Source organism: Primulina tabacum, chromosome 15 (genome assembly GCF_025594145.1).
Source record: "Primulina tabacum isolate GXHZ01 chromosome 15, ASM2559414v2, whole genome shotgun sequence".
Classification (NCBI taxonomy): Eukaryota; Viridiplantae; Streptophyta; class Magnoliopsida; order Lamiales; family Gesneriaceae; genus Primulina; species Primulina tabacum.
Window position 1 is genome coordinate 5,901,020 of NC_134564.1, and position 22,797 is coordinate 5,923,816.

A 22,797-nucleotide genomic window follows, 5' to 3' on the forward strand; every position below is an offset into this window, starting at 1 on the left:
CAACTTAAAGCCTGCAAAAACATGTCATTAAATGTCTTTTTCATGACATGTCCCTTTCATCCATTTAATTTTTGCCGACAAATTCTCCTTCATACGAGGTCCTTTCAGGCTGTGACTCCACTTCACTAAATACGTGCAGTTCAAACTGGCTTTGATACGCGATAATTTTCGATTTGCAAGAAAATATAATCTAGGTTTATATATGGGATAAAAACCCTTCCACTTCCCATTTTGGTATTGTATTTGCCAAACTTGATCGAATTAATCATGATAGTTATAACAATATATTAAATAGCAAGCATGCACGTTTTTTGTGTAACATAAAAATCCCACAAACGCCCTATTTCCCTCCATCTTCGATCACTGGTATTCTAGCCACTACAAATATTGCCACGATCCTAATGCTTGCCAAGAAGTCGAACTCTTCCTTCAAGAATCTACAATGGAGTTGTATGAAAAAACTATCCTCGGATGATTTAATAACGTTTCTGGATTCCTGTTATTAATATTTGATTTTATTATTTTTTTAACGTGTGTTTAAGGTTGAAGAATGGGATGATGTCCGGCATTACCTGCAAATTGACGTCCAGCCTAAAGCTCAAAATAGCGAGACCCAAGCGATGAACCTTCAAGCCACTTATTCCAAGTGCTTCGATGATGACGGCCGCCTAAAAGGAACTGGTTTTTAATCCAATTTTCGTACTCATTTCTTGCATTATTGCTAGTATTAATGACTGGATACATACGCTTTTCCTGAGCAAAAACAAAATATTTCGTAAGTATGAATATTAATTACATTTTAAACTAATTAATACTTCGAAAATAAATTTGTTCATGAATTTTCAAGCTGTGTAGTACGTTAAAAAACTTGAAGAACCATATAAATAGGTATTTGGTTTTACGCGAAAGCGAGACCGGATGAGTTTGTATCGAGCTCAACCCTGAAATATTTATTGGCTCGGATTCAGATCACTCGTTAAGTCACATATTTAGATTGCATATTGAAAGATAAGCGCAGACAATTTCATGTTCGTTAGCTCATGGGGAAACCAACTAGTCCATACAGTAATGACACTAATTATATATCCTATGCAGGCAATTTGACAACTTCAACATCATATATTATTACTGCCGTGATCGGTTCGGGGGTGCTTTCGTTGGCGTGGGCAGTTGCACAACTGGGATGGGTTGCAGGACCTATTGTTATGTCGCTATTTGCTTTAGTCAGCCTTTACTCGTCAAATCTCCTATCCAGGTGTTACAGGACAGGGGACCCTGTTACTGGGCAGAGAAACTACGCGTATATGGATGCTGTGAGGGCTAACTTAGGTCAATCCTCACTTCCTTCCTGTATTTCATTGATTTTTGGTGTATTAATTTTGTTAAGTTTCGTGGCACTAATATTTATGCAACACCAGGTGGGAAAAAAGTTCAGCTTTGTGGCTGGATTCAGTACGTGAATCTGTTCGGTGTGGCTATTGGCTACACAATTGCTGCCTCTTCCAGCATGCTGTAAGTTGGTGATTGCATGTATAGCTTACAGAAGAACTTGTGTTTTAAAAAAAATAAATAAAATAAGAGTAGAAGTTTTGTGTTTGATCCCGTTACTTGTTTTCTTACCAAGGGCTACGAGAAGATCAAATTGTTATCACAAGAACCACACAAGAAAAGGATGTCATATGTGGGGCAATGGATACATGATAACATTTTTGGAATCTTGGAGATTTTATTCTCCCAAATACCCGATTTTGACCAAGTGTGGTGGCTCTCCATAGTTGCAGCAGTCATGTCCTTCGCATACTCTGGAGTAGGTCATGCTCTTGGCGTCGCCCAAGTCGCAGGTACATATACGTATATTCTTATACACAATATCGGATCAAACTAGCACCTTTGAACAAGAAAGTAAAAGTCTACTGCATGTTTTAATTTCAGAAAATAAGAGCTTCAAACGAAGCCTTACCGGAATCAGCATCGGGGCAGTGATGAAATCTGGAGTGGTTACTCCAACAAATAAGCTATGGAGGAGTTTACAAGCTTTGGGAGCGACTGCCTTCGCTTATTCATACTCGATGGTCCTCATAGATATTCAAGACACAATAAAATCTCCACCAGCAAAGCATAAAACCATGAAGAAAACAGCTTCCCTAAGCATCGCCGTGACCATGGTTCGCCGGAACGGCCGTCATGCGGCCGGAACGGTGATCGCCGTTCCAAAGTTCCAGGGCAAATCGGTGATTGTTTTGTAGCGCTGTTCTTCGACGTTTTATCGGCGATTTAACGGCGAAGCGGAACGGAACGGCCGAGTGGAACTGTTTGGCGTTTAAAAAATATGGTTATGAGATATTCATGGTTCATTACGGTAAGGTATGGTAATGGTTATTGTAGATGATTATTGTTTATGGTTATTTTTATTGGAATGGTAATAGAATGATTATGTTATTGGTATTATATTTCATAGTTGTTGAAGACTATGGAAATGAATGTGTAGAATAAAAAGTTGATCTTGAGCCAAATAGGAAATGGAAGTGCAGAAACGGTATGAAAAATGTGGCAGTAGTTGTGGTTTTTAGTATAATGTCTTGTATATTGATCCAATTGTTGTGAGGACACTTCCATTAGAAAGATAAGATATAAGGCTATAACTTTCGTGTTTTGATAGATCATTTGATTTTTCAACATCTGGTACACATGAAATTAGAAATCGTGGATTTGATTATGGGTCGTCTCAATATATTGGTGATACCTACAATGAATCTTCATCATCTATATGGCGGGGTGTTGGACGTCATGATCCCGAGTATAGATCTTCAAGTACAGCTGATAGTTTTACTGTATATCGTGGATTCGGATACTATAATCGTCGTGACGAAACACTATTACAAAATTAGTCATCACATTCTAATGATCTTTCGTCATCTCAATCTAATAAATATCTCTATGGACAATCACGTCAATATCCAAATGTTCGAAATCAATTTAATCTACGAGATAGTGATGAAGAATATAACAATGATTTCGCTCCTCCGCGTCACTCTTAATGGTATTAGCTTTGGTATGTTATAATTTTTAGTATGTATTTCTTATTGTGCTATTATTATAAAATAGTTTTGTATTGATATATTAATTTGTAATAACTTCATATATTTTATTTTTTAGTATGATGTAATTTATATTTAAATTTTTTACCAATTTTTTGAATTTGTTAATTTTTTTATACGACCGTTCCGCAACCGTTCCGCAACATAACATTGGAACGGGAACGGTAGTTGTCGTTCCAAATACCGCAACCGTTCCGGCGAACCATGGCCGTGACGACCATATTCTACATTCTGTGTGGATGCATGGGCTATGCTGCTTTCGAAGACCAGGCACCCGGGAATCTTCTCACAGGTTTCGGGTTTTACAATCCATACTGGTTGGTTGACATAGCCAACACTGCTGTAGTGGTCCATCTAGATGGTGCCTACCAGGTATAAACAAAGATTGCTCACAGCTAGTCGGTAAAATTTTGCTCAATTTGGTTCCTACATTACTAACAAAATGATGAAAATGCAAAAACTTTAGGTCTACCGCCAGCCCTTATTTTCATTTGTTGAAAAATGGAGCGCGCAAAAATGGAGCAGGAGAAAATTTGTGATAGCAGAATATGACATGCCTATCCCATTTTATGTGGTTTATCAGCTGAACTTTTTCCGCTTAACATGGAGAACGGCTTTTGTTGTTTTGACAACCATCATAGCAATGCTGCTGCCATTTTCAACGACGTGGTTGGGATACTTGGAGCTTTAGGATTTTGGCCTCTAACAGTTTATTTTCCCGTAGAGATGTGCATTGCTCAAAACAAGGTCGGGCGGTGGACGAACGAGTGGATCGGGTTACAGATACTGAGTATGGCTTGTCTTTGTGTTTCTATGGCAGCAACAGTTGGACTGTAGCTGGTGTTGTCCTTGATCTTAATACATACAAGCCCTTCAAAACGAGGTATTGATATGCTTGAAATCTGACTTGAATAAATGTATTATGAACTTTGTTGGGTAAAAGAGCGGGGAAATTAGTTATTACAGTGGGAAATGGAGTTTGATTTGTGAAGTTATTATTCTAAAAATAAATTGCTGGATGAACTGTTTGTTTCACATCACAACACTTAATAGCACTTTTAATTGAGATGTGATTAGTCTTTTGAGGCACCACATTTGTGTTTACATGATAAACCGTTCAGTTTGCTAGATTTTTGATCACTCGGGAAATTGTTTCATGTCTATAATTGATGCGGTTGATGAGTTTAATGAGTGTGATATGCAGGAATTAATTTGTGAGGACCCTTTTGAGATTTTTTTGACTCATTAATGTCCAAGAGAGTTGGAGAATGAAGAGATTGAGGAATTTGGAAGCAAGCAAACCACTTTCGAGGACAGTAAATTCTAGGATTGGAGAGCTTGGGCATGTCCCAATTAAACTTCTCCCTTCGAATTTAAAGTATTTATTTTTGCTTGACAATGACAAATTGCCTGTAATTATTTAATCTACTTTGACAGGGGGCGAGGAAGAAAAGCTAACACGAGTGTTGAAAGATAATATCAAGGCCATAGGTTGGAGCATATCGGACATAAAGGGGGTCGGGTCAGTCCTTCGATGTTCATGCACAAGATTCTGATGGAGGTCGATCACAAAACGTCAACTCAGCCCCAAAGACGTATCAATCCCGCCATGCAAGAAGTGGTCAAGAAGGAGGTGATTAAGCTTCTGGATGTAGGTATTATTTACCCGATTTTTGATAGTAAATGGGTAAGTCCTGTAAAAGTTGTTCCGAAGAAGGGTGGGATTACTGTTGTGAAAAATGATAAAAATGAATTGATTCCCACTAGAACTGTTACGGGATGGCGTGTATGCATTGATTATAGAAAAATCAACGATGCCACCCGTAAAGAACATTTTTCCCCTTTCATTTATTGATCAAATGTTAGAAAGGTTAGCTGGACATCCTTTTTATTGTTTCTTGGATGGCTATTCGAGTTATATGCAAATTCACATTGCTCCTGAAGATCAAGAGAAAACTACGTTTACATGTCCTTATGGGACCTTTGCATATAAACGAATGTCATTCGGTCTTTGCAATGCACCAGCTACTTTCCAACGGGTAATTGTGAGTGCAGAAGTAGTTACTGCTCCTGCAAGTCTCTCAAAGAGACCGCCGATGAGTAGCAGAGCTAGAAGTTTACCCCGGCCCTTTAAACTACATACATTTTTCATGGATGAATAGCGTTATGGGATTCTTTCTAGAACCTCTCGTTTTCAATGCAACCATGTTTTCTTGTTCTGCTTCTTCTGATATACTCTTTTACTTGTTGATACAACTAGGAGGTGGAAGGCCGGCCGTTAAATTTACAAGTCTCCGAGCAGTGAACTTTATCCGCAGTTTAAGACATATATATGAAGATAACGATTGGGGCAATGCCAAGCACATTTATATCGTATGTACCAATTCTGTTGTTACACGGTTTTGCTATATCCATCTGATTTAATACTAGACATTGATATGATTATCCTCGTTGTTAAGTTTCACATTTTTTTTTATTTTGAATTCAGATAAACATCTGTGTTTTATATAAAAATATACAGACAGTAACACTGTCACCTTAACATAAACAACCCTTTAAAATTTGAACGGATGATATTAATATATACTTTTCTATAATTTGAGATGAATACAAAAATGCCTAGAAGGGCTTGATAATCTGACTAGATGTTCGAAACTACGAAAATAAAAAATATAAATGAACAAAATTTTACATAAATATAATTATGATTAACTTAAAGCCAAAAAATAAAATTATTGTTACATAACAAAACGAATTAATTGTATACAAAATAAATAAAACAAAGAAATATAATAAAAGGAGAAAGAAAAAAAGCTCCAGAACCTAGAAGGGCTCGATAATCTGACTAGATGTTTGAAACTACAAAAATAAAAAAACAAAATTTTACATAAATATAATTAGGCTTAACTTAAACCCAAAAAACTATTGTTACGGGATGGCGTGTATGCATTGATTATAGAAAAATCAACGATGCCACCCGTAAAGAACATTTTTCCCTTTTATTTATTGATCAAATGTTAGAAAGGTTAGCTGGACATCCTTTTTATTGTTTCTTGGATGGCTATTCGAGTTATATGCAAATTCACATTGCTCCTGAAGATCAAGAGAAAACTACGTTTACATGTCCTTATGGGACCTTTGCATATAAACGAATGTCATTCGGTCTTTGCAATGCACCAGCTACTTTCCAACGGTGTATGATGGCAATTTTCCATGACATGATTGAGGAGTTTATTGAGATATTCATAGATGATTTTTCAAATTTTGGCTATTCATTTGATGCTTGCTTGATTAATATGTCTAAGGTTTTAGAAAGATGTAAAGAGTCAAATTTAGTCTTGAACTGATAAAAATGTCATTTTATGGTGAGAGAGGGAATTGTGTTGGGCCATACAATTTCTCAACATGGGATTGAGGTAGATAAGGCAGAAATTGAAGTCATTGAAAAACTCCCACTCACAACCAATGTTAAAGGAGTGCATAGTTTTTTAGGACATGCTGGATTCTATAGACGTTTCATTAAGGACTTCTCTAGCATTGCCAAGACACTGACTAATTTGCTGGTAAAAGATGTGCATTTTCGATTTTTCTATTGACTGTGTGCAAGCATTCCAGACTCCAAAGCAAAAGTTGATCATTGCGCCAGTGATCGTATCACCTGACTGGGGATCACCTTTCGAGGTGATGTGTGATGCAAGTGACGCGGCTCTAGGAGCAGTCTTAGGACAAAAGAGAGACAAAAAATTCATTTCATCCACTATGCTAGCTTGACACTATCAGCTGCCCAACAGAATTATGCCACTATAGAGAAAGAGTTACTTGCTGTGGTGTTTGCCTTAGAAAAATTCAGATCATATTTGATAGGAAGCAAAGTGATTGTGCACACTGACCATTCGGACATCAAGTACTTAATGAATAAGAAGGATGCAAAGCCAAGGCTAATTCGTTGGATTCTTTTGCTGTAGGAATTTGACCTTGAATTTGTTGATAGGAAAGAGACAGAAAACCAAGTAGCAGACTGTCTTTCGCGCTTGGAAAATCCAATTCAAAGGAGTGGCAATATTCGCGACGAATTTGCTGATGAACAACTCTTTGAGGTCAACAATTTATCATGGTATGATAATGTTGTAAATTATATTTCAAGTAAGTTCTTACCTCTCCAATTTACTTATCAGCAAAAGGAGAAATTTTTTTCGGACTTGAGATATTATTTATGGGAAGATCCTTACTTGTTTAGAATATGCGTAGATGGTATAATTCGTAGATGTGTTCCCATGGAAGAGGTAAATAAAATTTTATTTCATTGTCATACGGGTCCAAAAGGAGGCCATTTTGGTGCCACTAGAACTGCATCAAAGGTCCTTCAATCTTGCTTCTATTGGCCTACCTTATTTAAGGATGCTTATGAATATGTTACAAAATGTGATGAGTGTCAGCGTACTGGTAACATTTTTAGGCGACACGAGATGCTTCTTAATAATATTTTGGTTTGTGAGATTTTCGATGTGTTGGGAATAGATCTTATGGGTCGTTTCTAGTTTCGTTTGGGAACAAATATATTCTTGTAGCTGTCGATTATGTGTCTAAATGAGTGGAGGCAATGGCTTGCAAAAATAACGACTCTAGGGTTGTCATTAAATTTCTCAAGAAAAATATATTTTCCGCGTTTTGCCACACCTAGAGTCATAATTAGTGATGGTGGTACTCACTTTTGTAACCATCAGTTTGACAGTCTTTTGGCCAAGTATGGGGTCAGACACAAGGTGGCGACACCTTATCACCCTCAAACTAGTTGTAACGTCTACTATTTTAAAAATGTGGAAAATATTTTTTTTTATTTTATAAAGCTCACATTTTGAAAATAAGCATTTGAATAATTTGCATGCATACAGTCCTACTGAAAATATCATTTAAAAATAATCATAAGTATTTGTCAATAAAAATATAACGGAACCATAAACAAGTAAAAATCCTAACATCCAACAGTGAAATAAATCAGCGTATAAAAATACCCATATCCTCTCAACATCGTAAAATCATAAATGTGCGGAAAACATGAGGTCCTCGGGTCGTGTTGCCCTATCAGGTCTGCCTACTCAGAGTTCAGCACCTCAAGTCCCCTCAATATCGAGCTCACATGCATCACACACGCTTAGTGAGTCTAAAGACTCAACACACCTGTACCAGAAGTAACAAGTACATATATATGGCACACAGCAGTAAAAAATACCATACTAAGCACACATTTCATGAACTTTAGAAACGTAATGTAAATGTGTCATGCGAAACCATGACGTGTCAAAACAGTTTATCGTTAATCATAATTCATCATTCATCATTGATCATTGATCATTTATCGTTTCATTTGTTGAATTCAGTTCATTAGAGGTTATTATCGTACATCATCATTTACGATTGATCCATCATATATAGAACCGCGGTACCCGCCGGCTATAGGATATCAGTGACAGATTACCCATCTACTGTGCCTAGGCTTCATCATCATCATTTACATATACTTCTTAATCATTTACATATACTTCGATAGCCACAACTAATTCTCATCATTCAAAACATCGTCATTTTCATCACTTATCAAAATAATGCACAACATATATTTTCATAAAATCTTAAAAATCGTGATCACGATGCATGAACGTTTAAAACAGGATAAATTTGTGCTCAGGGCGCTGCGAGGACCAAAATCTCACCCCGAATGCAAAATGACCATTTTGCCTCTGGAAACCCAAAATGACTATTTTACCCCTGGACCACTAAAATTTGACCCGAAGCTTACCATACTCCTTAAAATATCCCAAAACATATAAAAAATATTTCTTAGACGTAAACTCGAGCTCGTTTCAAAACTTAACCGATTCGTTTTAAAACTTGGACCGGAGGACAGTTGACAATGATGGTGATAGCAGAAGCTAAACCAGAGAATACATGGACCAATGATGAAGTCCAAACCTCGAACTTTAATTCGAAAGAACTAAATGCTATATTCACCTCTGTTGACGTCAATATGTTCAGTCTAATTACCAACTGCATTTCTGCCAAAGAAGCTTGAGATATACTTCAAAAGCACTGCGAAGGGTTTGAAAGTGTTCGCAGAACCAAACTCAGGATGTTAACCTCAAAATTTGAAAGCTTAAGGATGGAAGAGAACGAGACTATTGTGGAATATGATCGTAGATTGCGTGATATTGCGAATGAGGCCTTTAGTCTCGGTGATCCTACTGTCAAATGAAATACTGGTTAGCAAGGTTCTGAGATCCCTTCCTGAGCATTTTAATATAAAATTCTGAGCTATTGACGAATCCAAGGACACCTCTACACTTAATTTGGAAGATCTAATTAGCTCTCTCAGAACATTTGAGATGAATCTAGACCTACAGAAAAGAAATACTGGGAAAGCTGTTGCTTTACAAACCACTGATGATTCTGTGAATAGCCTAATTCAAGAGACGAAGGATTCTGATCTTGGTGAGGAATCAATCACCTTAATCACAAAGAAGTTCGGCGACTACCTAAAAAGAATGAGAGACAAGAAGAAGATTGTATCAACATCAAGACCACAGTTTGTTCCTTTTGAAAGGAATAAAATAACCGAAACTTAACCAAATTTCTCAAAAATTTTTACCACATCTTTTAAAAAATTAAAAGGTCCTAAAAATCTAAAACCAAGCCCTTAGACATTCTAATCCTAGGCCAGAGAGCTGCTGAAATTTCCAGCACCACAATTTCGAAAAAAGAAAGAAGCCACTCCCCCATTCTCGGCCCTAGATTGCTAACCACTCCAACCAGCCTGGAACCAAACCACTAGGGACCAAGACCAGACCCTACTAGGGCCTATCTTACCCACCGACACAGCCCCATGCACGCTGCCATCTTCTAAGAGTCAAGAAACTTTCCAAGAGCTACCTACCCGCGGCCTACCTGACTCAACCTCGCTCGATCAATTTTTCCACCAGCTCCAGCAAGGTTCGAGTCATCCCAGACCATGACTCGGACCCACCAGGGTCTGGTCCAGGGCTGGGGACGACCCTAGCACGGCCGAATCACTAAAACTTCCGATCGAGCCCTTCCCCCGATCCAAACAACTAAGGAGTAGCCATCGACCTATGCTCAAACCCGACCCTCTCCACACTCCAGCCCTTATAAACCATAATTTATAGTATACACAGCCCATTAGTATACCGACGCAGAAGTCCCCTTGCACGAGAGCCGTGAACGTGAGTGTTAGACAAGAAAAGAGCAAATCTTGCACTGTCAACTTAAAGAAAAATGCATACACATGATAGATCGTAAAATTTCCGTGCCAACACATAAAATATGACGTGTGTGAGGAGAAAACAAAAATACAAACGTGTCTTGATGAGTTTTACGCAAGAAGATCGAAGAAACGAGCGTCGGGGAAGCACCAGAGAATATTTTTTTTTTTGCGAGAAAAGCTTGGCCGATGGATTTTGCTGCTGAAGGCCGAGAGAATTATGAGCGGAGGGGGACGGTGTCGGCTGATGATGGCTTAGGTTTAGGTTTAGTGGTTTTAGGTATTAATTAAATAATATAATAAACTCTAATGGGCCAATAATTATCATTTTAAAGATTAAAAAGAGTTTTGAGCCCACTAAGCTTAAAAATGGGCCCATCAAACCCAAACACACTCCCGGAAAATATTTCGTTTTGGTAAGTTTTTGAAAATATTTCCTGAGCCCTCAGAAAGTCCTTCGTTTTGATAAAATTTGCGTACCGATTAAAAATATGCTCTGACGGGTAAAAATACCCACAAAGTTCAATTCTTGAAAAATACATCTTAAAACATCTTATATTAATTAATAAAAAATAATCAGGTAATAAGAATAATTTTCCTGATAATTTCCCTGTCTCCGTTTCTCGTTCGAGCGTGAAATGCATGTAGAAACCCTAATGCATGAACTTTTAAAATTTCATGAAATAAATTCTATCATGAAATAATTATGCATAAAATGCATAAAAATAATTAAACACATAATTAAATAAAATCCTAGATTGCATGCATTAAGGTTACGTTAATTAAATTCTGGACCTTACACTAGTGGTCAAGTTGAGATATCGAATAGAGAAATTAAACGCATTCTGGAGAAGACTGTTGGTTCTTCAAGGAAAGAATGGTGTAATAAGCTCGATGATGCACTTTGAGCTTATCGCACTGCTTTTAAAACCCCTATTTTGGAATGTTTCCATTTCGACTAGTGTATGGAAAGTCGTGTCATCTACCAGTTGAACTTGAACATAAGGCTTATCGGGCTACTAAATGTCTAAATTTTGATATGAAAGCCACATGTGAAGAGCGGTTGCTGCAATTGAATGAAATGGATGAGTTTAGATTAGACATTTATGAAAATGCCAAGCTCTGCAAGGAGAAAACTAAATGATGACATGATCAGAATATCGTGAATCGTGAATTCGAGGTGAGAACATGTATTATTGTACAATTCTCGATTGAAGTTGATGTCAGGTAAGTTGCGGTCACGTTGGTCAGGACCTTATACCATTACTCAAGTTTTCCCCTACGGACTGTGGAAATCACCAGCGAAGCAACTGGGAAGTTTCAATTAAATGGGCATAGACTAAAAATTTATCATGGTGGCACTGTGATGGAAGAACAAACCACCATGGATTTGAAATATCCTAATTGAAAAGGGATGTACAGTCGGGTTATAGACTATAAATTTAGCGCATGCTGGGAGGCAACCCATCTTTATTTTTTAAATTTTAGTATTTATTTTATTTAATTTTAGATTTTTCTTTTCGTTTTCCTTGGATTAATTTCTAGAGATTTATTGTGCGTGTAGAGAAAATATTGAAGTGCGTCAACAGGATTTGTGGAGATGGCACTGATGGACAAATGAAACATAATAATCGATATCGTCAGGGAAGTTTTCGCTATTCATGTTTTTTTTATCTTCTCTTGGAATTACACTGAGGATAGTGCAATTGCTAAAAGTGTGGGGGTGGGCTGTTTGTTTCACATCACATCACTTAGAAGCACTTTTAATTGAGATGTGATTACTCTTTTGAGGTACCACACTTGTGTTTACATGATAAACCGTTCAGTGTGCTAGATTTTAATCATTCGGGAAATTGTTTCATTCCTAAAATTGAATGAGATGTGTTGTAGTTGTGATAAAGAGATTAAGACATGAACTAGTCTTGTTTTGACACTTTGAGACATCATCTATGAACAATGGTTAGATTTACACTAATTGATTGTGAATTGGTGAAAAGAGAACTCATTCAAAAGAAATAAAAAAATTTGAAACAACCTAAACTTGTTTGATTATCCCTCGAACGAAAATACGAACAATTGTGACTTAGAGATGATTTAGACGATCTTTGGACCGTTTGAGCCTTTCGAGTCTACATGATGCATCATTTTTATCTGTAGTAACCCTTTTTGAGCCTGACAAAAAAATCGAATGTTGTGTGCTAATGGCACACAATTAGACTCCATTCGTTATTTCTTCAAACACCACATTGACTACCCTATTTTATCCTATACACTATTGTCCTACCCGAACTTTGAGAGAAATAAACCCTTCGAGCGTTTTGAAATGTTCAAAAACTCAAATGTGTGGAAAAGACATATTTGAAGGAGTTTTTGAATTACCTGTGAATGAAAAACAGTGGATTGATGGAAAAAAGGTGTATGGTGTACTGAATACCCAAAAGAAATTAAAGGGTGGTACAAAAATATTGAAGCAGGGAATGAGAAGAGAAATTTTTTGAAGATGATGAATTCAATAATTGGTGGAAAATTAGAGTTGAGTGAGTGCACTACATGAGAAATATGTTTATTTACTCTCTGTTTGATTTTCCTGTCTTTTATTGTAGCCGTGAGCCGTGGCATAACGGTATAAGCTTGAAAAGACCTGTTGACTGAGTTATAATCGTTCAACATTTAGTAGAGAGAGATATGAAAGTCGAGAATATGGGGCGTTACGAAAAAAATGATGAATAAATATGAGGGATCCTTGAACCTAATAAACTTTTGATGAGTGTAAGTTCTGACTTTCACACTACACACGTCTCATTTTGTTGATCTTTTCTAGGTAGTATTTGAGTCTTGAATTGCAACGAAAATAAATCTAGTGATTTTCGAAGTATGATCTTTTGAAGGGGTGTGACGAAATTCGGTAGATTGTGAGATTTTAATTGTGCACTTTATGTTGTAAATCATTGATATTTTTCATCTCTATTTTTTCTAATTTGTTCGAGGACGAACAAAAGCTAAGTGTTGGGGGTTTGATAAGAACGAATCATATATATCTTTTAAAACTTTATTTTGTCGTATTCGTGCTTATCTGGTATTTTTATTCCATGTTTTACGCTTAAATCGTCATATTTTTAGTTGTTTGTAGGCTTGACCAAAAGGTGTAAAAAGTTTAATTTTGGAGATAACGTCAAAAAGTTCAATGCCATGTAGGAAAGATTTCCGAGAATGAAGAAAATAATTGATGAAGAACTTTTCCTATCATCCAAGAATTCTTATGATAAGATCGAGGAAGTTTTCTCATCTTGGAATAAATTTGGGCTAGAAATGTGGTATCTATAACATTTGAAGTTGCTAATATGAATTTATGGAAGAAGGATAAAAAACAGAAGATGTGGGGACCCGGACACTAATTCATGTCTTAATCATTATTAATGTCAAATATAACAATTAAGGAAAGTGGGACTAAATTTTTTTCTTTTTAAATTATAAATGCGGAAACGTAATAATAATCTATTTGATATACATGTCAAGAGGAAAGTACAAGTCATGTACTACATGTCACTATCTCAACTAGGTTCAACGACTATACATCCAGTGCTGAATCATATTCTGCTTCTGGGCCCGGATCTCCACGTTAACTATAATCTCTCATACTCTTCCTGATCCTGATCATGTCCCACCTGTTGTCAAGCACACATACAAACAAGACAACAGCCTGATATACTCCGGTGAAATTATTGAAAATTACATTCCCAGTATAAATCATGTATACATGCATTTCATATAAACATATATAACAACATGAAACAGATATTCATAACATGTATCAAAATCAGAAACATGAATCAATACAAACTCCGAATCACACTCCGTGATTCTTAGACTATGACTCGATTCATCCTAATCTAGGGATCTCGATCTGAATAAGAACATACACTCACCTACACTCCCGATCGGGGTGGTGGTACGTTCTTATTCACGGACTTTGGCTCTTTCCATATCGAACATCAGTAATAGAAGAAACTCCAATTCTATCCACTTCGATATAACCAAACATCCGGTGTCTTGACCTATCCGTCACAGACTAGGCACATCCGCCCTGGCATATCGGCCAATCATCTAGGCGTATCAGCCCTGGAATATCCTGCCAAACCTCTATGACAATGTGCAATGGCCCAGTGACGATTCCATCACTATCGGGTGCCTCTGTCACGAGATCAATCGTCTAAGACTAGGCGTATCAGCTTATGACTCAATACATAAATCAATAGATCCAAAGATAGCAATCACATCAATTGCAAATATCAATGTAATAAGATGAAGTATGTGATTTTGGGAAACTCAAGTCGAATCGGACTCGAGTTGTGCAATCCCGCATCAACATCAATTTATAACTTCGTTTCGTTCTGTCGATCTGCCTCTGTCGAAGTCTCGAAGTCGAAGCTATCAATGTCACTCAATCTGAAATGACGTATCGAGAAATACAATATCAATATGCAACTCAATTCAAAATCTGTTCTGATCAATATCAAGTCAAGACATACTCTGATCAATGTCAATGATACAACGATACCATCTCAATCAATACTGAATCTGATCAATACCAATCTACTGATGTTTCGACGGCATAATAATACAATCTCGATAACCCCGTCAATCTCAACATCACAGATATAATATCACAACTCATAATCGATATCAATACACTCATAATCTTCAAGAATAACAGGTCATGATATCAAATCTGTACAATCTCAATCATATCGCTTCATAAAATGATAACAATTATATAAACAATCCGTTCTTCGATCTGACTTCAATTATATACTGATCAGTATACCCAAAACACAATATATCAGTCAAATCATAATTCCCCCAATACCATAATTTCAAAGCGTGTCAAAACGTAACCAAACTTACGTCCTGTTGTAGCTGTCATCGCTAGGAACTCGGTACTGAAGTCGGATTCAAAATCAGACGGTCGGATTCCTCACAAATCGAATTAAACTCTTCGAAGGAATTCAGAACCTCTCTAGCCTTCCGTTTCTTTTCCCTGAATTCTGAGGAACAAATCTTTCTTGTTATATATATATATATATATATATATATATATATATATATATATATTGCATGCCAAACTACGTGTCATTATTTTTTTCATACACATCGGTTGGCGCTCGGGCGGTCAAAAATATCCGCCTGGGCGAGGAAGGTTTGGCCTTCTTGTATTATTGAATGGCGCTCGGGCGGTCATAAACTTCCGCCCGGGCGCGAGCTGCTCGGCTTTCTTCCATTAGACAATGGCGCTCGGGCGGTCAAAAACTTCCCCCCGGGCGCCGAACCTTCGGCCCAAATTTGTACATTTCATATGCTTTGCCCAATCTGGTCTCGGAATGGCCCGACTATAATCACATCGGTTCATAATCAATAATCCCAGATTAACATAATAAAAATCTCGGGCATTACATTTCTCCCCCCCTTAAGATATGATTTCGTCCCCAAAATCACAAGCAATCAACTTGTATATCACAGGTACTCATACCAGATACAAGAAGGAGATATACAGAAGTTAAGAAGAAAACTCCCCTTAGTGAAATAATTCTAGAATCTTTATCTCATCTCAGATTCTGTCTTCCAAATAGCTTCATTGATGCCCTAACCATTCTCTTGAACTTTCAACAACGGAATAGTCTTCATTCTGAATGATCTTTCTTCCATTGACTCGGATTCCAATATGGAATAATCATTCAAGAAGTATCATATCACCATACATCTGGGAGTAACTCTGATGGCATCGATCTCAAATACTGGCTATACAATATCCGTATATTCCAATCAACAGCTCATAAAAAATCAACATTGTTATTTGCCATTAAATTTGGTTAGGCTAAATTAATTTAATATTCAATCTTCTATATCAATACCATCGGTCGTCGTCTGACGTTGTCATATTCAGTTTGTCTATCTTGTGATGCTTTTATTCTCTTCTAAATCAGCGGCACTTTTTTTATCATATCTCTGATCATATCAGGTCCAATCTCAGGTACCTCAGAGGTACTATTCTAATAAAGAAGGTAATCTGCACTTCTTGTCGTACCATACTTCAAACGATGTTATTTCAGTACTCGTTTAATAACAGTTGTTGTACGATAATTCTCACAATGACAACGAATCTTGTCAACTAGTGCTAAAATCAAGCACTACTGCTCTAACTATATCTTCCAGTATCTGGATAGTCCGCTCTGACTATCCCTCACTCTGTGGGTGGTATATGGAAGAACCTGCTACACACTCTGCCAAACGTGTAAGGCTAACCAAAATCATGGTCTGATATAATCAACTCTCGGCACTCTGTGTAATCTGATCACTTTTCCTAACAGAAATTTCAGTAATCTAGTCATACATGTACGTCTCCATGTATGAACTAGAACCCGCAGACTTGGTCAGTCGATCATTCTTATCTCAAGTCGATACTCAATCTCGAGAGTATTGCAGTAGCTTCATCACGATATCCCTGGAAATGTGATCTCATTTCCATTCAGGAATCGATAAGCTATATAACCAATCTCCTGGTTCTTTCTTTCTGTCTTCATCTGTCGGCAATTCAGACATTTCAGTACACACTCTGCCACATCTGATCTCATCTGTTTCTTACCAAAACTGTCTTTTCCATTTATCATATATCGGTATACATCTTTCTACCTTCAAGGTGAATACTGGATCAATTACTGTACACATCTGACAATATCTGTCGTTTTCAATCCGAAACATCTGGCACAATACATCGGTTATTCACATACAATGCAGTGTCATATACCTGATATTATGATTGATACCTTGCTCTGACTATCGATAATCAAGTTCTGCCCATTTTGATCAACTTTCTGAACTGTTTTAACTCTCAAAATTAGCTCTGGTTCGGCTTGAACGGTATCGAATCTCAACTGTATACAATCTGTATCAAATACTGCTCCAGAAACTAATCATTCTCAAACAATTCAAAATAACAATCATATACAGTAGCCTACTAAACTCATGCAACTACAAATTTCTGACACAGATGTCGTTCTCAGCCAACTTGTCACGGACTTCACTGTGCTAGGATCAACAGATATATCATCTTCAGATATAACAAGCCCCGAATATAATCTGTCTTAATCAAGATTCACAATTCAATAGTTTCTGCATACTAATTTCCAGTTCTCAGAATATTCAATACAATACTCAGATATTCAACAAAATCAGCCATATTCTTCGAATATAACAGAATATCATAGATCAACTAATCAGAAAATCATCAAAATATCCTGAACACAGAGTTTATCAACTCACTAACATAGTTAATACATCCCCAAAGAGAAACATTCAATCAGATGTAACTCTCAGCTAGTAAATCTTCTACCTGATTTTTCAAATCCTTAAATTCAATCGGTATCATTCGGTACAGGTGTTTTAAAATAAAACAGTACCTGGTATAAATTCAAGGCTGAAATCAAACCCGGAGTCTCATCTGGGGAACACATCAGTAACTCTCATGTCACTGGCAAATCAGCCAATGATGGACTCAACTTCAGTAAATCAACTGAATACATAAGGAGTCCCTCTGCTTCTTTCTGTAATGATCGAGTCATAGATAATACAAATATCAAAGGAATTCTAAATCTAGAATCCTTACCGTATAATATTCCTGCTTCGGCCATTTCAGGTCCGAATCTTACCATCTTTCGGAATCAGTCTATGGTAACTCTGTACTTGATCAGTATATCAATATCAATAATGCAGTCATACTCAGACAACACAAGTACAATACAAGTTAACTCAGTCTCATTCTCATCTCACTGTAGTATACGATGTTTCACAGAGTTCACTAGTATCAAAACTCTCCCCAAACGGTAAAGAGATAAAATACTACAGCAGACACTAACTCAACAGATAAAGCTATACATCAATGCAGTTCATTCAGAAATCATACATAGGATGTACGAGAATCTCTCAATACATACACAGAATAATCATAAAAGAACATTTACCTGCCACTATGTCATCAAGTGCATCCTGGGTTTGTTCCTTGGTCACTGCCACTACTCTACCTTCCTTCTGGCCTTGGTCGTGTCTGAGTAGGGGGTGGTTGGAAGGAGCGAACAACAGATGATGGTCTATCAGTCTGAGTCACTGATCTAGATGATTCTGCTCCCTGAAATCTTCAGGAACCTCTCTGTGGACATACTCTCGCAAAATGTCCTGATCGTTTGCAGATGCGGCAACTACCAAACACTCCTTGGCATTGCTCGGTGGGATGTGTCCCTCCGCAAGTGTTACAATAGATCCTGGTGTAACTCTGACTAAAACCACTGGAATTAGACGAAGCGCTTCCTAACTTCTTGAGCTGTTTCTTTCGGGCTTTCAAATAGTCTTTCTTTCCACCACTGCTACTACCAGTCTCAAGTCCGAGAGGTGGTTGCTGTGGTCTCGATGTTGGAGGCACAAACGAAGCTCATTTCTGTCTCATCAGACTGGCTTCGGCTCTCTTGGCTCTACTCAGAGAATTTGCAAAATTATAGGGTCTGCCTGTGTTTACTAATGTCAATATCTCAGGATTCAATCCCTTAACAAACTGATCAGTCACAGCTTCATTCATTCTCAGCCATGTGAGGAGCAAAAAGTAGCAAGGTAGAAAATTGAGCAACATATTCTTCAATGTTTAGCTGACCCTGTTTCAAATTATCAAATTCTGTCCTCTTATCTTCTCGGTACGAAACTGGGAAAAATCTTCGATAAAATTCCACTTTAAAGAGTCCACACGTAATCATTGTACCACGCTGTTCTAAAGCTTCCTTGGTTGCAATCCACCAGCTCTTTGCGACCTCCTATAACTGATGCCCAATCAGTTTAACTCTACGTTCATCTGAGTACTCAAGTGAATCAAACAGTATCTCTATATCATCTATCCAGTTCTCACAATGAACAGTCGTCTCAGTACCATTCAGAATCGGCGGTGTTAATGACTGAAACCTCTTCAACTGTATTTCCATCGGAGTTTCTGACACATCCATCTGATCAATCAAAATTCTATCCCTGTTCTGGGATTCTTCGAGGAGGTATATCTGATGACTACAAGAGTTAGCAATCACATGAGACAAATCCGTCTCAGTCCTTTTCTGATCAGCTTACCTCTGATCAAGAATCGGTTCTGATTCATTCTCAAATAATACACATTACCAAATCAACTCAGATATTCAGGTAACATGTATCTTCAAAAACAGTAAATCATTCTAGCATTCAAAAGCAAGGAAAGAAGACTCATTCTACCCCGCTCACTAGCTCCTATCTCAGTCTCAAGAACCTACAGTTCTAGACCTATTGCTCTGATACCACCTGCTGTGGGGACCCGGACGCTAATTCATGTCTTAATCATTATTAATGTCAAATATAACAATTAAGGAAAGTGAGACTAATTTTTTTCTTTTTAAATTATAAATGCGAAAACGTAATAATAACCTATCTGATATACATGTCAAGAGGAAAGTACAAGTCATGTACTACATGTCACTATCTCAACTAGGTTCAACGACTATACATCCAGTGCTGAATCCTATTCTGCTTCTGGGCCCAGATCTCCATGCTAACTATAATCTCTCATCCTCTTCCTGATCCTGATCATGTCCCACCTGTTGTCACGCACACATACAAACAAGACAACAGCCGGATAACTCCGGTGAGAATTACATTCCCAGTATAAATCATGTATTCATGCATTTCATATAAACAGATATAACAGCATGAAACAGATATTCATAACATGTATCAAAATCAGATACATGAATCAATACAAACTCCGAATCACACTCCGTGATTCTTAGACTCTGACTCGACTCATCCTAATCTAGGGATCCCGATCGGAATAACAACATACACCCACATATACTCCCGATCGGGGTGGTGGTACGTTCTTATTCAAGGACTTTGGCTCTTTCCATATCGAACATCAGTAATAGAAGAAACTCCTAATTCTATCCACTTCGATATAACCAAACATCCGGTGTCTTGACCTATCCGTCACAGACTAGGCACATCCGCCCTGGCATATCGGCCAATCATCTAGGCGTATCATCCCTGGAATATCCTGCCAAACCTCTATGACAATGTGCAATGGCCCAGTGACGATTCCATCACTATCGGGCACCTCTGTCACGAGATCAATCGTCTAAGACTAGGCGTATCAGCCTATGACTCAATACATAAATCAATAGATCAAAGATAGCAATCACATCAATTGCAAATATCAATGTAATAAGATGAAGTATGTGATTTTGGGAAACTCAAGTCGAATCGGACTCGAGTTGTGCAATCACGCATCAACATCAATTTATACCTTTCGTTTCGTTCTGTCGATCTGCCTCTGTCGAAGTCTCGAAGTCGAAGCTATCAATGTCACTCAATCTGAAATGACGTATCGAGAAATACAATATCAATATGCAACTCAATTCAAAATCTGTTCTGATCAATATCAAGTCAAGACATACTCTGATCAATGTCAATGATACAACGATACAATCTCAATCAATACTGAATCTGATCAATACCAATCTACTGATGTTTCGACGGCATAATAATACAATCTCGATAACCCCGTCAATCTCAACATCACAGATATAATATCACAACTCATAATCGATATCAATACACTCATAATCTTCAAGAATAACAGGTCATGATATCAAATCTGTACAATCTCAATCATATCGCTTCATAAAATCGTAACAATTATATAAACAATCCGTTCTTCGATCTAACTTCAATTATATACTGATCAGTATACCCAGAACACAATATATCAGTCAAATGATAATTCCCCCAATATCATAATTTCAAAGCATGTCAAAACGTAACAAAACTTACGTCCTATTGTAGCTGTCGTCGCTAGGAACTCGGTACTGAAGTCGGATTCAAAAAATCAGACGGTTCAGAATCTCTCTAGCCGTTCCGTTTCTTTTCCCTGAATTCTGAGGAACAAATCGTTATATATATATATATATATATATATATTGCATGCCAAACTACGTGTCATTTGTTATATATATATATATATATATATATATTGCTTGTCAAACTACGTGTCATTATTTTTTTCATACACATCGATTGGCGCTCGGGCGGTCAAAAATATCCGCCTGGGAGAGAAAGGTTCGGCCTTCTTGTATTATTGAATGGCGCTCGGGTGGTCAAAAACTTCCGCCCGGACGCGAGCTGCTCGGCTTTCTTCCATTAGACAATGGCGCTCGGGCGGTCAAAAACTTCCGCCCGAGCGCCGAACCTTCGGCCCAAATTTGTACATTTCATATGCTTTGCCCAATCTGGTCTCGGAATGGCCCGGCTATAATCACATCGGTTCATAATCTATAATCCCAAATTAACATAATCAAAATTTCGGGCATTACAGAAGAGGTCTTGGAACAAGCCGTGATCCCGTCTTGTGTCTGCTTCACTCCTGCCTTGACAAAACAGAAGAGGTCTTGGAACAAGATGTGATCACGCTTTATATCTGATTCACTTCTGCCTAATTGTGACAACATGGAGCTCGAATTTAAGGCTTAAAATACAATAATTAAAAATCTTAATTGTGTTATTTTATTTTTTGAATATTTTGAGAAAAAATAAAGATTTTTAAAATTAAGATAAGGAAAAATTTGATAGGGTTTTTATTCTTTAAAAACTCAATCTTCCTTATGGATAGAGGATTATATCAAGTAAGAGAAATTATTTTGGAAGAAGATTATTCTTTATCCTCCATCTCCTATATACACAAGAAAAAGACTACAATCTTGGAGGAGACTTTTGGGGATCATCAAGACGGAAAGAACAAGAAGAGAAGACGCATTGGACGAGAAGATTCACGCATCATCACTGAGATTTCTTATTCTTATTTTTATTTCCTTTATTTCATGAATTCAAACATTAGATTGTTGTCAAATTTTGATTTTATGGAGTAGTCGCCATATGATTGGGACCACGATAGAGCCGAACTTGTGATTGTTGTTCATTGAAAACAACAATCACAAGTTGACTTCATATCAGAGATAGTTGAAATTAAATTGTGCAGACTGGACTGAATATCTTCTATCGTAGTATCAGTAGCCGTTGGTATTTGAGGAAATAGGGCTTTAGATGATTCTGGTTCTTGCCCCTTGTCTTATTCATTGAAAATTACCAAGGCCCTATTTGTTGATTCCGTCACAACTGTAACTATTTCTGAAATAATTTCTTCAACAACCTCCTGTTGAGGTTCTTGAGGTTGGGTGGAGGTATGAGCAGCAGTAGAGCTGGCAGGCTCTTTAGTTGGTTTGTCAGCTGACATTTCAGTTGGCACTTCTTCAGTTGGTTCTAAGTGCAACTGAGTCATGTCAGCTTCAGTTTGAACTCCTTGTTCAGTCGCGGCAGGCG

General features: G+C 37.4%; 1 pseudogene; it reads left to right on the forward strand.

The window, feature by feature from the left end:
* Nucleotides 1-402: 402 nt before the first annotated feature.
* Nucleotides 403-4,112, forward strand: LOC142525838 (amino acid permease 4-like; annotated as a pseudogene).
* The last annotated feature ends 18,685 nt before the right edge of the window (nucleotides 4,113-22,797 follow it).